Source organism: Mauremys reevesii, linkage group 23, assembly GCF_016161935.1.
Source record: "Mauremys reevesii isolate NIE-2019 linkage group 23, ASM1616193v1, whole genome shotgun sequence".
In the NCBI taxonomy this organism is placed as follows: domain Eukaryota; kingdom Metazoa; phylum Chordata; order Testudines; family Geoemydidae; genus Mauremys; species Mauremys reevesii.
Genome location: NC_052645.1, coordinates 2,693,170 through 2,708,491, shown reverse-complemented (window position 1 = coordinate 2,708,491; position 15,322 = coordinate 2,693,170). Strand labels below are relative to the sequence as shown.

Here is a 15,322-nt window from a genome sequence, read left to right as displayed (position 1 = left end):
AAGGGGGACACTGAGGAAGGAAACTGGAATCATGCTTGCTGGACGTTCACCCCAATAAACATCGAATTGTTTGCGCCTTTGGACTTTGGGTATTGTTGCTCTCTGTTCATGCGAGAAGGACCAGGGAAGTAAGAGGGTGAAGGAATAAGCCCCCTAACAGTCATTTGTTGCTCTAGGCTCCATTCACATCCCACGCCTGACACCATCACTGTCTTCTATCTGATGACATAGCCTAATTTCAACCTCTCCTGTAACATTACACCACCAACTATTTAGCATTTGTATGAGAGAAGTTGGAGGGCATTCAAACATCTTCAAATGGCAAAACTTCCCCCCCGGCCTGGTCACTGAATCCTATGGTGAGAAACTTTCTGTGCATTTCAGTTTCTTGTATTGTTGGATGGGGCCTGAAGTGCTGGAAGGGAAATGTCCATGGAAAACTTGGACATCCCCACTGTTGTCCAAAAAAAAGCAGGTGTTAGACACAATCGCTTCTCGTATTCCCGTGGAATCCGAGTCTAGCTGAAGAATTTCTGTCTATCCTAGAGAGAATCATTCCATTGTAAATACAAATGAAATGAGATCTTCAGGTCGAGTCAGCGCCTTTTAAAAATATTTACTGAGAAAAAAGCCATTCTTTGCCTTGTTGATAAGGACAAGAAGCCCTCTTTTCCTTTCCATTTCAAATGCAAAATGAATGGAGATTTTTATTGAAAAACTTCTGGTTTTTAGGGGGAATTGAACCCAGGCCATGGCTGCTAAAACACCAGAACTTATTGCTTAAAGTACCAGGGAGGGCTGTTTTTTTTTTGACAGCCAGTGTTGTTTTTCTCAGCCTCCTACTTCACCAATGTCAGACTCTGAGTGCAGTTAAGCTCTGGAATAGGCTCCCAAAGGCGTCTGTGGTGTCTCTGTCCTCAGAGGTTTTTAAGAACAGGTTGAACAAACCTCTGTCGAGGATACTCTGCATATACTTGGTCCCATAGACAACCTGCTCTGGCTCTATCTGCTACCTTCATCGTGTTTGGATGTAAAGGTGAGAAATGATGGGGAAATTGGCCCCTCTTTCAAGTTTAAATGTTGCAACTTCTACATCTAGACCGGGGTGGCCAACCTGAGCCAACGTAACTGCCAAACGTGCACCTTTGTATGCAACTGCTGAGTCAGTTGTGAACCTTGCTACCATTATCATTATCCCTTTGAAATGATGATGGTGATGGACACTTGGCTCTATATCCCAGAGTGCCCTGGACGTCTACAGGCTGCATTAGCCAATCCAACCATTTGGCACTTACAGATGGGCACCTCTGTATTGTGCCTGAGTCTTCTACAGCTATGAATGGCTGGTAGATGCCGATATGTTCCCGTCTTTTTAACCAGCACTAATACCCAGCCAGGCCAGGGCTGGGAAGAGAGAGAGAACAGCAGGTTTCCCCTATTGTGGCCATCTCGCTTTTTCTTGACTAGCTTCACCTCTGCACCAACTTGCACTTTTCACATGTGAGCCTGGCTAGCTCAGTTGGCAGAGCATCAGACTTTTAATCTGAGGGTCCAGGGTTCAAGTCCCTGGTCAGGTGAAAAACTTCTCACTGTGATTATAAAAATCTGTCTTTCTGGAGTCTTGTTCAGTGTTACTCTTTCTTTCTAGGATTTTGCTTTTCCTAAGAAGGGCCTTTCTGTGGGGAGGATTGAAGGAGTAACTCCTTGACATCCCCTCTGTCCTTGCAGGCTGGAGGAATAAAGTCCTCTGGGCATATGGCATGTTCCTCCCCTGCAGACACAAACACACAGAATATTCATAAGGAATTAGAATTAGAATCCACCACTTTCTTTGGGAGCTTGTTCCTGTCGTGAATCATCCTCGCTGTTGAATATTTGTGCCTTAGTTGTAATATGAATTTGTCTCTTTTCACCTTCCAGCCATTGGGTCTTGTTATGCCTTTCTCTGCTCGATTAAAGAGCCCTTTAATACCCAATCTTTTCTCTCCATTAAGGCCCTTCAACACTTCAGTGAAATCACCTTTCAATCTTCTTTTGATAAGCTAAACAGGTTGAGCTCGTTCAATAGCAAAGAGCCACCAAATGTTCTGAGGGCTGGAGAAAAATGTCTTCTAGGGAAAGTGGTGGATTCTCCATCTCCTGATGTCATTTAATGAAGACTAGATGCCTTTCTGGAAAGTGTTTGTCCCAAAAGTAGCTATTGTGTCATACAGGAGGCCTGCGATATGCAGGGGGTCAGATTAGATGCTCTAATGGTCTCTTCTGGCCATAAAGTCGACTAATTTCTGAAAAACTGAGTGTAGCATTGGGAGCAGCGTCTGATGTTTTCCTGTCTAGCCGGCTTGCTGCCTAGAACGAACGCTCCTTGAGTGGGGTGATCCACAGGGAGTAGCTCAAACCTCCAAAGTGCCTGGCCAGGGGCAGGACATTAGCACAGCAAGGGAGGGGTGTGGCAGTGACATCACAAAGGCTTTTGCAGGACCTCAGACTATTGGTCAAAGGTGGTGGGGAGGTGGTGACCTCACAGAAAGATGCTGACATCAGCCAGGCAGGACAGGGGCGAGGGGCCAGGGAAACCTCAGAGACCCCTGTGGCTTTGCTTCAGCAAGTCTCCTTCTCCAGGTCTCTCTTTGAGGACTGAGAGAGTATTTGGGTTCATGCACGTGAGTGCCAGGAGGAACCTCTTTTGAGTTTTCTCCTTCCCTTTTAGTGATTTTACTAGAAAACAGAAGTCCCTGTTTAGAAGGTAAGAGCCTCCTCGAGGGAAGGGGTGTCATGGGTTTGTCTCATTCAGATGCCGGTGCCCCCCCCCCATGTATGGAAGTTCCCGCCACCCTGCTCTGTGTTCGCAGGGTGGGAGAGAGCAGCATCCACGGCAGTGATTTGCTCCTGGCTGCCGGAGCAGAGCAGCAGGCTCAGCTGTCAGAACTTCCCAGAGCGATGAAAGGGGAGGGGTCCATGGCTCTGTAGCAGGAATGCAGGGCAGGCGAGTTCACGGAGGGCATTTTGGGATACTGGGGAAGGCCAGTTATGGTGATATAATGAACAGCAGCGTTTACTCTGTTATTTTAAGTTTGCTGCAAAAAGCTCTAGCCCTCTCATTGAAGTCATTTTATTTTGTCAGCAAAACAGGGCAGTTTTGTCGCCAGACATGGCACTGCAGTGTGTACACCAGCCACAAGCTGCCGACCGAGAGAGCGTTGTGTGTTTTTCACGCACCTGAGCAATATAATTCTGCTGAAACAACTTTGTAGTGCAGACCTGGCCAAAGATTCTCTCTCTCTCTCTCTCTCTCTCTCTCTCACACACACACACACACACACACACACACACACACACACACACACACACACACACACACACACACACACACACACACACACACACACACACACACACACACACACACACACAGACAGCTTGCAAGGAACACCTCACCTGCTCCTCTGCTTTGCAGAATCCAAAGACGAGCAAAGCTTCTCAGGCCCTGGTGGTGATGTCAGGGAGTCAGGTGTGGGCAGACAGTGTGTCATAACTACTCACAGGCACCATGTCTTAGCTCGCTAAAGCATCTGTTTTGTAAACAGGAGATCCTGGGTTCAACTCCCAGTGGTGCCTTGTTGACTGGTTGTTGGGGCACCTGGTATTGGCTACTGTCAGAAGACAAGATTCAGAGCTAGATGGGCCTTTGGTCTGGCCCAGTGTGGTTTTTCTTATGGTTTAAATAACACTCACTGGCACTGATAACAGAGTTACTGAACGTTTGGGAGTTAAGAGCTGATAGGTCAGTGGTTCAGTCCCCACACAGATGACCCCCTTCCTCTGGGACAGGGGCAGGTCTGAGCTCTCACCCAAATGCTCATTGTGGCTGCCAGAATCTGTGAGCAGCTCGTTTAGTTTACGGCAAAGGTTGAGTCCTGCTTTGTGCACCGTGTGTGAGAATGAAAATCCTAAACCGCCCTTTGAAATAACGAATGCAGCAGGACGTGTTATTGTCCCTGCCCCCAAGCAGACAGACCAATGGGGAAATGCCATTGAGTCCACGGTAATACTCCCCTGCCATTTTACCTTTTTTGCTTGCTAAACTCCTTCTTATCTGCCCAGCCCAGGCTGTCCTCTGCCTCAGCTGCTGCTCCCGGCCTGCTCTAGAGTCAAACACACAGGGACCCAGGGGAACAGAGGCTGGGACAGGGCAGCAGCCTGGGCTGGGCTGGGAAGATGCTGGTGGTTCTCGTTCCCTGAGAACTGGCCCGGCTCCCTTCTCAACAGCAAACAAATCAATTCCACGTCCCCTCCCCAGAAAAAACAGCCTGGAGCCAAGGGCAGCAGGGGACGATTCCCTCCAGTTCCCACCGAGGCAGGAGAGAAGCCAGGGTGTTTCTAGCAGAGCTTATGGAACTGACGTGGGGAAACCAGCCTTTAATAACAGGCAGTTCTAGTTTAAGCTCAGTGTTTTTAACAATTTCTACAACATTAAATAACCCTTCAGTCGTAGTGTCACCATCCATAACATTGCTTCAGCCTTACAGGTTCCTAAATGAAAACTAAACATCTCTTCAAATCCAAGGGAGTGGAGATCAGTCAATGTTCAGAGTCATCCCATATAAAAGAACCAGGTTGTCATACATACTGGCCCCATCATGTGGCCATCACCTTTCCCTCCTCTCTGTTAAAAGTTTTAGTATTTTGCACAGAAACTTTCTTCCCTCAGGAGAGACCTGGGAACCAGGGCTGCCAGCCAGACAAACACCTTTAAGAGGCGGCGTCATCTGTCAAAAAATGATCTCCCTCCTTCAGTTCAGTGACACCCTGAAATGTTACTTATCAGGGCAGAGCCAGAGGCTTGAAAGCAGCTACATCAAACCCCCGTGTAGCTAACAGGAATGAACACAAACACTCCCTTGTATCTGAAGAGATGTTTAGTTTTACCCTTGGTAAATTACAAGACTAAAGGGCAAGGCAGTGGTGGTGCCAGATATAAAGAGTGAAACACGAGACAATCATCATAGTTATGCCCATAGTGACTGCAAATTATTTCTAAATTCTTCTTATTATCATCAGTGTATTATTTTCTCTGGAGTCTAGACATTGACTATATCTTGACCAAGAAATTTAGATCTTGATAAAATAATCGACTATCCCTGGTTAAGGCAATGGACCTGATACCCACTGGGGTGTCCCTACACAGGTTCAAGTACTAACAACAGTGGCTGCCTTTTAGCCATAGATTTTAATCAGGGCAATAAATTTATACGAACTCCAGTAAAATCATTTTCCAGCCCGACTCCTTCACCCACATTTGTTAGGGCATTGGGCCACCATGTGAACATTTCATTTCCCTCCTCAATTTCACAGAGAGACACAATTTCCTTTGCACAGATCCATGAACAGCAAAACCTCCCTGTGTCTCTTGTCTGAGCCAGGGCATTCGATTCCATTGAAACCTTCTCTCCTGCAATGGCGATGGTCAGACAGAGGGGACGTGGCCACCTTCACCTCTGACAGTGAGATATTGGCTCAGCTCTTTCTTTATGCTGCTGCTGTTAGTCCATGAAACATCAGGGATGGAATGCAAGGCTGAGTTCACACACCAATCCCCTGAAACATTTCAGTGCCCCAGAGAAATCCTGACCCCGGCTGTCGGAATGATATGGTGGAGATTCGAATAGGAAAGGGACTATCTGAATTGTCAGTGTGGGGAATGAACAACAACCTATAGCAATGTCATTAACCACAAACACACTCTCACCCTGCTCCAGCTGGAAGGGAAATGGGCAGGAACTCTTGCTGTTCAGCCATGGACACACTTACACTAATGCAGCCGTGAGTGTGCTGGGGTTGCTGGTCTGAGCCATTTGAAGTGACAATTCTGTGAGAACAGAATCACGGTGTAGTGAAATGACTGTACATTAAATACTTGTGGCTGAGTGGCTAAGATGATAGACTAGAAATCCATTGGGGTCTCCCCACACAGGTTTGAATCCTGCCAACTATGGAGGCATTAGTATGTTGCTAGTGCCTGAGTGTCCGCAGAGCCAGATCTGGTCTCACTATGAGGCTGGCTATACTTAAAATGCTGCTGTGACACTGCTCTAGCACTATGGAGTAGACAGCTGCTACAGTAACTAGAGGGGTTTTACATCCCTCTAATAGCTACATTGACAGAACACTCTTTCGTTTAGCACTATCTAACCATGGCTTAGGTCAGCTTAATTATACTGGTTTTGGGGTTTTTCACACCCTGAAAGACCATCATGCTCTACCAACTGAGCTAGCTAGATTTAAAGTCAGTCAACTGCCCAGTCGCAGTGTAGAAGGAGCCTGAGGGTGTTTATTTGTGAGCTGAGGTTCCCTGTCTGACATTTGCCTTCTTTCCTGGTCCGTTATGTCTCCAGCGAGCAAACCGGCCCTGTCACAAGGCTGGTTAGATGCTGCTTTCTAGCCCAGAGAGCTGGGGTTGATTTAGCATGCTGTCGCCATCAGCTGGTCAGAGTAACCAGGGTGGGAGGGTGGAATTTAGGATTCTCCCACCAAGGGGAGGTGCTGTTGGACTCATCTAGTGGGGGAGAGTCTGAGTCTGAGTTCCCCACATGCCACACACACTTTCACAGGGAATCAGGTCCCCTGTGGAAAAACTCAAAAGAAGCCCAGGCCCAGGAGTGTCAGAGAAGGGAATCACTGTTTGCCTTAAGAGGTGGGTGAGGGAAACCTGCAGGTCCTTAGATCCCTCCAGCGCCTGATAGAACCATTTGTGGGGAAGGTCTGGGGAAGCTGAGGAGGACAAGGAGACAGGAAAAGGGCTTGCAGCTGTTGTGCAATCACCATGCTCCCAGCAGAAGGGTCCGGGGGGCTCAGCACTCAGAACTCACAAGATGGCAAAGCTCAGAGCCCCGTTACACAGAGTCAGAATGTGATCAGCTCACACCCAGGGGGAGCAACACCCCTCCCTTGGTCTCTATGCCAGAGCTCCTATCAGCTCAGTCCTTCCGGCAAGAGTCGGCTGCTGAGAGGGTTGCAATGGGGTAAATGAAGGCAGAGGAGGATTGTTCCTCATGGGGTTTTTTTGGTGTGTCTCTGTGATCCTGCTGGAGGAAGCATGATTTGAGTTTGTTTCAGTGACTTGGGTTGGGCTGGGCTGAGGTTGTGACCCTGAGCACAGGGGTTCCTGCACTCTCTGCTCCTAGCCCCTCAGGGAGTGGAAAATGGAAGAGTTTCAGAAAGTGGATAGAAAGTAGCCTAAGAAAGTGTAACATAAGTGAGAAGAAAAACAGCATTATCACCTACCTGGCGGTCTAGTGGTTAGGATTTGGCACTTTCACTGCTAAGGCCTGGGTTCAATTCCCAGACAGGAAAACATGACTTTAAACCAAGAACATTTCAGTTATTTTTCACTTGCAATGTAAACAAATCCATGGTATTTTCCTGATTCCCCATCTTCCCAGTGTCTCCATGGCAGGGCTGGCTCCAGGCACCAGCCCAGCAAGCAGGTCCCTGGGGTGGCCAATAAAAAGGGGAGGCTTCAGCGGCAGTTCGGCTCTCTCAGTGGGAAGGAATTGCCACCGAAAGCAGCAGCGGTAGAGCTGCAGTTGATTGCAGCTTTTTTATTTTTTTTTCTGCCTGGGGTGGCAAAAACACTGGAAGTGGCCCTGCTCCAGGGAAGACAATTTGTTAAATCCCAGATGAGTGGAGTTCTATCAGTTCTCAGTCTGAGCCCTTAGGTCTTAAGCCCTTAAGACCTGGCTTAGGTCTTAATCCTGAGGATATTGTCCCACCATGGGGCCATTTCCCTCCTTTCTTTCCTAGGGAAGCACAATTTTCCTTGCACAGACACAGGAACAGCAAGATCTTTCTCTGTCCCTTGTGCAAAGCAGGGGGCCAAATTCCATGGAAACAATGGACAAGCAGGGGGCCCTGGGCACATCCAGCCCTGGCCGTGAGATGTTCCCTCCCCTCTTTCTTTATGCCCCTGTTGTTATTTCATGGATTGTCTGGGATGGGGGAAAAGCTGAGTTCACTCCAGGTGGAGGGGAAAAGAACCCTGAAAATCTCAGGACCCAATCCCGGCTACCAGGATCACAGAGGTGCTGGGAATCTGCATGGGAAAGGGACAGTGTGAATTGTCAAGGTGGGGAATGAATAACTATCTACCACTAGATCCACCTCATTAACCACTGATACAGGCTAATCCTGTTGCAGATAGAAGGGAAACTGGGAGTGATTCTTTGCTGTTCAGCCATGGAAACAGTGACCCAATTGCACCGCAGTGAATGTGCTGGGGAAAGCTGGACTTCCCAGGCAGGTGGCAATAGCAGATCCTAGAAACACCTGGAGCTCCCCACAGCACTTCTGCCACCAGGGTCAGGTGCTGAGCGACTCACAGTGCCCCTCCCCTCCCATTACCTTCCAGCAGGGGGTGGCAGCACCCCCCACCCAATGCAGGGGAGAGGGCTGAGTGTATCTCTGCACCCTGAGCCCAGGGCACCCACTCTCTCTGCCCCACACATCGAATCTGGCCCTGCTGCAAAGTGACCCCTAAGAACCAGCAACCTCCAGGACAGCAGGTTTGGCCCTCCGAGCAGGGAATGTGTCCCCCATGCTGCTTTGAGGCCACTGGATGCTCTGGAAACAAGAGGGCTCTGAGTATAACCCAGGGGTCAGCAACCTTTCAGAAGTGCTGTGCCGAGTCTTCATTTATTCACTCTAATTCAAGGTTCCGCATGCCAGTGATACATTTTAATGTTTTTAGAAGGTCTCTTTCTATAAGTCTATAATATATAACCAACTATTGTTGTATGGAAAGTAAATAAGGTTTTTTAAAATGTTTAAGAAGCTTCATTTAAAATTAAATTAAAATGCAGAGCCCCCAAGACTGGTGGCCAGGACCTGGGCAGTGTGAGTGCCACTGAAAATCAGCTCATGTGCCACCTTCGGCACACGTGCCATAGGTTACCTACCCCTGGTGTAACCCATAGCAAACAAAGGCTAATTGTGGATGTAGGTCAGTGGTAGAGCACATGCTTTGCATGTATGAGGCCCTGGGTTCAATCTCCAGGTTCCTTTTTCACCCTGCTGCTTTGCTCATGCCCAGAGGGGATGTAGCCCAGCAGTCTCCCTGCAGGAGTTTCAACCCTGCTCAGTGAGGGGCAAGTGCCAATTGCATGGAAGGTCTGGGGGGGTTTCTGCTCCTAAGTCACCTCAGTACATGTAAGATTCCCACCTGCTGTGCTGCTTGGGACAAGGGTAGATGAGAAGGGCGAATCCTCCAGCACTGGAGGGAAAGGTCCCATCTGCACAGACTGAGAGGCCAGGAAACAGAGGGGCAGTCAGTGCTCAGAGAGGAGAGAGGTCAGTGATTCACACCCACCAGGGGACACTGTCTTTTTGAGGCGAGTGCAGCTGGCTTGGGATGGTGCTGACGATGGATAGAAAAGAGGCTGGAGTCAATGACAGACGAGACCACAGAAGGGGAGGGGAATGGCAGCCCCACAGAAGGTCCTGGGTGCTCAGATGCCCCAGTTATTGCACCCTGGCCTGTCACAGAGGAAGAAAAGACCCAGCGGGACCCAGCCCCCCTACAGTGATCCCATGGACAAGAACCTGGCTGGGAGTGGGGTGAAGGTTCCCTCTGGGAAAATGGGAGCTGAAATCCCCCAGTGTCCTGGAATTTAAGCAATGGAAGCTTCAAACCCTGCAGGGGTGGGGGCTGAGGTGCGTCACCAGAAGGTTGGGCTGGACGGGGCGGCAGGTTTGTATAATTTTTGGTGGTGCCCAGAATGGGACCAAGTCCTGCCCCACCCCCACCCCAGCTTTAGGCCGATTCTCCTGATTCCCCTGAATTGGGCCCCACCCCTAAGAGGGCCCCGTGCCCAAGCCCTGGTACTGCGTACTAGCAAGAGCTGGTGCGCTGTACCACGGTGGCCCAGCTTCCTCAGGGGGCAATTTAAAGGGCCTGGGGCTCCCAGCAGGGGCTGGGATAGGGCTGGGGTAGGGCTGCGGGGCGCTGGGGGCTATTTTAAAAGTCCAGGGTTCCCATTGCTTCTACCACCCCGGCCCTTTAAATAGCCCCCAGAGCCCCCCCGCTTCCCCAGGGCTCCCTCAGCTATTTACAGGCCGGGGCGGTAGAAGCAGGGGAGCCCCGGGCCATTTAAATAGCCCCCAAGCCCCGGGCTGCTGCTGCTACCCCGGTGCTGACGGAGGGAGGAGGGGGCACTTACCGTACAGGGTGGGCTATACCCCCTGTATCCGCACCCCCTGCCTGCACCCAGCCCCTCACCCCCTGCCCTGCCTACACCTGCCCCTGCCTCCAGCCAGCCCCACACCCCCTGCCTGCACCCAGCCCCTCACCCCCTGCCCTGCCTGCACCTGCCCCTGCCTCCAGCCAGCCCCACACCCCCTGCCCTGCCTGCACCTGCCCCTGCCTCCAGCCAGCCCCACACCCCCTGCCCTGCCTGCACCAGCCCCTGCCTCCAGCCAGCCCCACACCCCCTGCCCGCAGCCAGCCCTGCACCCCCTGCCCTGCCTGCACCAGCCCCAGTCTCCAGCCAGCTCTGCACCTCCTGCTCACAGCCACCCCCAGCTGCACCCCCGGCCAGCACCAGCCCCACCCCCCCTGCAGCCAGCCCTGCACCCCGTGCCCTGTCTCCAGCCAACCCCTGTCGGACCCCCTGCGGCTCTGCCTGAAGCCAGCCAGCTCCCCACACACCCCTGCCCGCACCAGCCCTACACCATCGGCCCCGCACCTCCTGCCCTGCCTGCAGCCAGCCCCGCACCTCCTGCCCTGTCTCCAACCACCGCCTGCTGCACCACCCTGCCTGAAGCCTGCCAGTCCCGCACACCCCATCTCCAGCCAGCCCCGCACCCCTTGCCCTGCCTGCAGCCAGACCCTACCTCCAGTCAGCCCCTGCCCTGCCTCCAGCCAGCCCCATGGCCACTGGTGCCTGCAGTTCCCAGGGCAGTAACCCTGCACACTTGTTTCAATGAGGGGGGCAGGGAGCAGCTGGGACCCACACATGTGCACACCCTAGGGTGACCAGACAGCAAGTGTGAAAAATCGGGACGGGGGTGGGGGTTATTAGGATCCTATATAAGAAAAAGTCCCAAAAATTGGGACTGTGCCTATAAAATCAGGACATCTGGTCACCCTAGCACACCCCCCAGGGCGTGGCAGGGACCCACACATGTAAAACGGAGCTCGTTTCTAGTTCAGGCCCATCTTTTTAAAAAAGAACTTTAGGTAGGGTTAACATACAGCCGTATTTTCCTGGACATGTCAGGCTTTTTAGTTCTTAAATCACTGTCTGGGAGGAATTTTTTAAATTTAAAAATTTAAAAATTCCTCCTGGGAAAATACGGACGCATGGTAACACTATTGGTACAAAAAATACATACTGTGGCACATCCCTTAAATCAGAACTTTTATAGGTACCGGTTCCTAAGGAATGAAAGTCTTATATATATATATATATATATATATATATATATATATATATATATATATATATATATATATATATATAAAAATTTGTAGTTATCCCTGCCGGGCCTGGCTGAAAATGACTGCCCAGAGTTCGAGAACTGTCCCTGTTCTCATTGGACAGATGGGGAGAAGCCTGAAGTACAAAGAAGGGACGTGACCTTCCCAAGGGCCTACACAGCAAGGTGGTGACAGAGCCAGAAAGAGAAGCCAACAGTCCTCACTCCTGTTCTAATGGACAAAGAAAACCCAGAGAAAGGGATAGAGCCCAGGAATCGAGATGGTGGGGAAATTTCATTGAAACCATTTCTGTCAGAAAATCCCCTCAGAGTAAACCAGTTTGTTTCTCAAAATCAAAACAAGTGGGATGAAAGTTCTTTGCAAAAATATTTTGTTGCAAAACAAAAGCATCTCCTGTTTGTCACAGTGTGTTAAACTGTCTCGTCGCACACAAAGAGGAGACACTTAGATCTAAAATATTAGATAAGATGCTTCAGTCTGAGCTAAGTAGTTGCTGCTCTTAACAATTTCAAAATAAAAAATACAAATCAAATAGACTATTTCAGCTATTCTATTATGTCATAATCTGCTGTGAGTAAATGTGATAGGACACCACATATTATGCACTACTCCTAGTGACACTCTCCAATGGATCCCCATCCACCGTGAGGTAGGTAGGAGCGGATCATTATTATCCCTACTTGAAAGAGGAAGAAGCTAAGGCAGGAGAATTGACTTGTCTTAGGTCACAAAGCCAACCAGTGGCAGAGTTGGGAATAGGACCCAAGAGCCCTGATTTTCAAACTAACCATCAGATCTTGAATTTCAGACACTGAATGACCTGAATAAAGTGCTCTCAGATGAGCTCCAGACCAACAACAGTGCACAATAAATATTCAGCAAGTATTTGAGGAGAACTGCATTGTTAGAGAGAATCATGAACTGCTCAGACACAATTAATGCAGAGGAGCAGCAAAATTCATCAAACATATGACTGGTTCTGACTTATTTCCTTGGGCTTAAAAGAGAACAACAAGGACCTGAATCTCCTCCCTGTCAATAACCCCCTGCTCAGCCAATCAGGGTAGAGACTGAGGACGGGAGGCTGAGGGTTCTCGCCCAAAGGATGGCCCAGGTCACCGGTGGGGATCACTGCCTGAGCACTATTTCAGCCCCACATTTTTGGGTGGACCTCCCACAGTGGGAGCTGCCGAGCACTCCCCTGAGACACATACACACCCCTCCTGGTGTTGGGAGGAACAGGAGAAAGGACAAAAGAAGCAAGAGACAAAGAGAAAGGAGGGAAGGATGGATGGAGGAAAAGGTGAAACCAAAACGACAAACCCTAATGATCCCAGTGATTCAAAGGGACAAAATCCCAGGTGCGCAATAAAATTCTGCCTCCTTAAGCTCATGTTTTCCATGCCTAGAATTCAACGGTCACCAGATGGATCAGACTGAACAGGTTTCAAATCTCAAGGAGGCTCTTACCTTCTAAACAGGGACGGCTGTTTTCTAGTAAAATCAGGAAAAGGGAAGGAGAAAACTCAAAGAGGTTCCTCCTGGCGCTCATACAGTATATGTGAACCCGAATACTCTCTCAGTCCTCAAAGAGAGACCTGGAGAAGGAGACTTGCTGAAGCAAAGCCACAGGGTCTCTGAGGTTTCTCTGGCCCCTCGCCCCTGTCCTGCCTGGCTGATGTCAGCATCTCTCTGTGAGGTCACCACCTCCTCACCACCTTTGACCAATAGTCTTAGGTCCTGCAAAAGGCCTTTGTGATGTCACTGCCACACCCCTCCCTTGCTGTGCTAATGTCCTGCCCCTGGCCAGGCACTTTGGAGGTTTGAGCTACTCCCTGTGGTTCACCCCACTCAAGGAGCGTTTGTTCTAGGAAGCAAGCCGGCTAGACAGGAAAACATCAGACGCTGCTCCCAATGCTACACTCAGTTTTTCAGAAATTAGTCGACTTTATGGCCAGAAGAGACCATTAGAGCATCTAATCTGACCCCCTGCATATCACAGGCCTCCTGTCTGACACAATAGCTACTTTGGGGGCAAACACATTCCAGAAAGGCATCTAGTCTCCATTAGATGACATCAGGAGATGGCAAATCCACCACTTTCCTTGGTAGCTTGTTCCTGTGGTGAATCATCCTTGCTGTTGAATATTTGTGTCATTTCTATTATGAATTTCTCTCTTTTCACCTTCCAGCCATTGGGTCTTGTTGTGCCTTTCTCTGCTAGACTAAAAAGCCCTTTAATACCCAATCTTTTGTCTCCATTAAGGCCCTTCAACACTTCAATGAAGTCACCTTTCAATCTTCTTTTGATAAGCTAAACAGGTTGAGCTCGTTCAATAGCTCACTAGAAGGCATTTTTCTCCAGCCCTCAGAACACTTCGTGGCTCTTTGGTCATCAGACTCCTGAACTGCAGCTGGATGTGGTTCTTGTTCTTCTGCACAACATAGCTCCTGGAGAAGAGGGATCTGCAAATGTACATTCATATGACAACTTTGTTTAACTGATGAAAACATAAACTAGACACTTAGAGGATTGGAACTGATTTCAGCAGATGGACAGCTTTGCTAGGTTTTTATGCATTTGGAGAGCGAAATGTTGAGTGTTTACATTGATATCAAGCACTCCTGTATAGAGGAGCCCCTGAACATAATGGAGAATGGAAATGAAAATGTTTTCCTTTTTTTTTAAAGAAAGAAAGAGGGTTATAAGAGAACACGCAGGTTTGAACTAAGGACTACTTGAACTGTAGTCAAGCACTGTAACACTGAGCTATACCCCCATGACAACAGGACTATGGAATCTTGATGTCCAGCACTTTGAAGGACAGACCCTGCTTCATCGAGGTCCTTTGCCATTCCCAGACCACAGGTGGTTTTAAAAATGGGGTTTGATTAAACTTCTTAAATGTGGCAAACACCACAGCTTGCACACCCACCGATATAGCTTCTCCCACTGACATAGCTGCCACCTCTTGGGAAGTGGATTAACTGCACCCACAGGAAAACTCTCTCCCCTCAGTATAGAGGAGTGGTTCTCACACTGTGTCAGGACCCCAAAGTGGGTCATAACCCTGTTTTAATGGGGTCACCAGGGCTGCCATTAGACTTGTTGGTGCCTGGGGCTGAAACCAAAAGTCTGAGCCCCACCACCCAGGGCTGAATCCCTCAAGCTCTGGTTTTGCCCTCCCCTAACTGGGGCAGGGCTCAGGCTTTGTCTCCTCTGCCTGTGCTCAGTGTAGAGGGGCTTGGTGCGTCTTTCTAGGGTCATGTAGTAAGGTTGATTTTTTTTTGTTTTTTGCAAAAGGGGTTGTAGTGAAAGGAAGTTTGAGAAACCCTGGCATAGAGCCTCTGAATATGTCTAGACTTGGCTCCCTGTGGCAGATCAGACACTGAAAGTACAGCCATGGAGACACCACACACCAGCCTTACCTAGCAGGCAAGAATCAAACCTCCACAGAAAGACACCCATTGTTTTTTAACCCATCTCCCTAAGCCCTCAGCCACCACCACTTAACAAAGGGGCTTTTCTACACTATGGTTCTGGTCTCACTGAAGGGTCATTTCCAATTGTTTGCTCAGACCAGCATTAGGGGAAATGGTGCCCTGGGCAAAGCTTGTACTTTGGCACTTCCCCATTGCCCCTGGACGATCCCCACTCCCCCTTTACCGCTAGCTCCTGCACTCCCAGCCCTTGCACCTCCTTCACCCCTAACTCCTGCCCCCTCCTGTGCCCCCTTTGCCCTTACCTCCCTGGGCCACCAGCCATTGCCCCTCTCCTGCAGCCCCTTCACATGGCTCCAGTGCTGGGGGCCCCGCACTTGTTCTCCC

At 49.6% G+C, this 15,322-nt stretch overlaps 1 non-coding gene across 1 annotated transcript; it reads left to right on the top strand.

Annotated features, from left to right (window-relative positions):
* Nucleotides 1-1,504: 1,504 nt before the first annotated feature.
* TRNAK-UUU lies at nt 1,505-1,577 on the top strand. Its single transcript has one exon. It is a non-coding gene; the product is annotated as a tRNA-Lys (tRNA).
* Nucleotides 1,578-15,322: the final 13,745 nt, after the last annotated feature.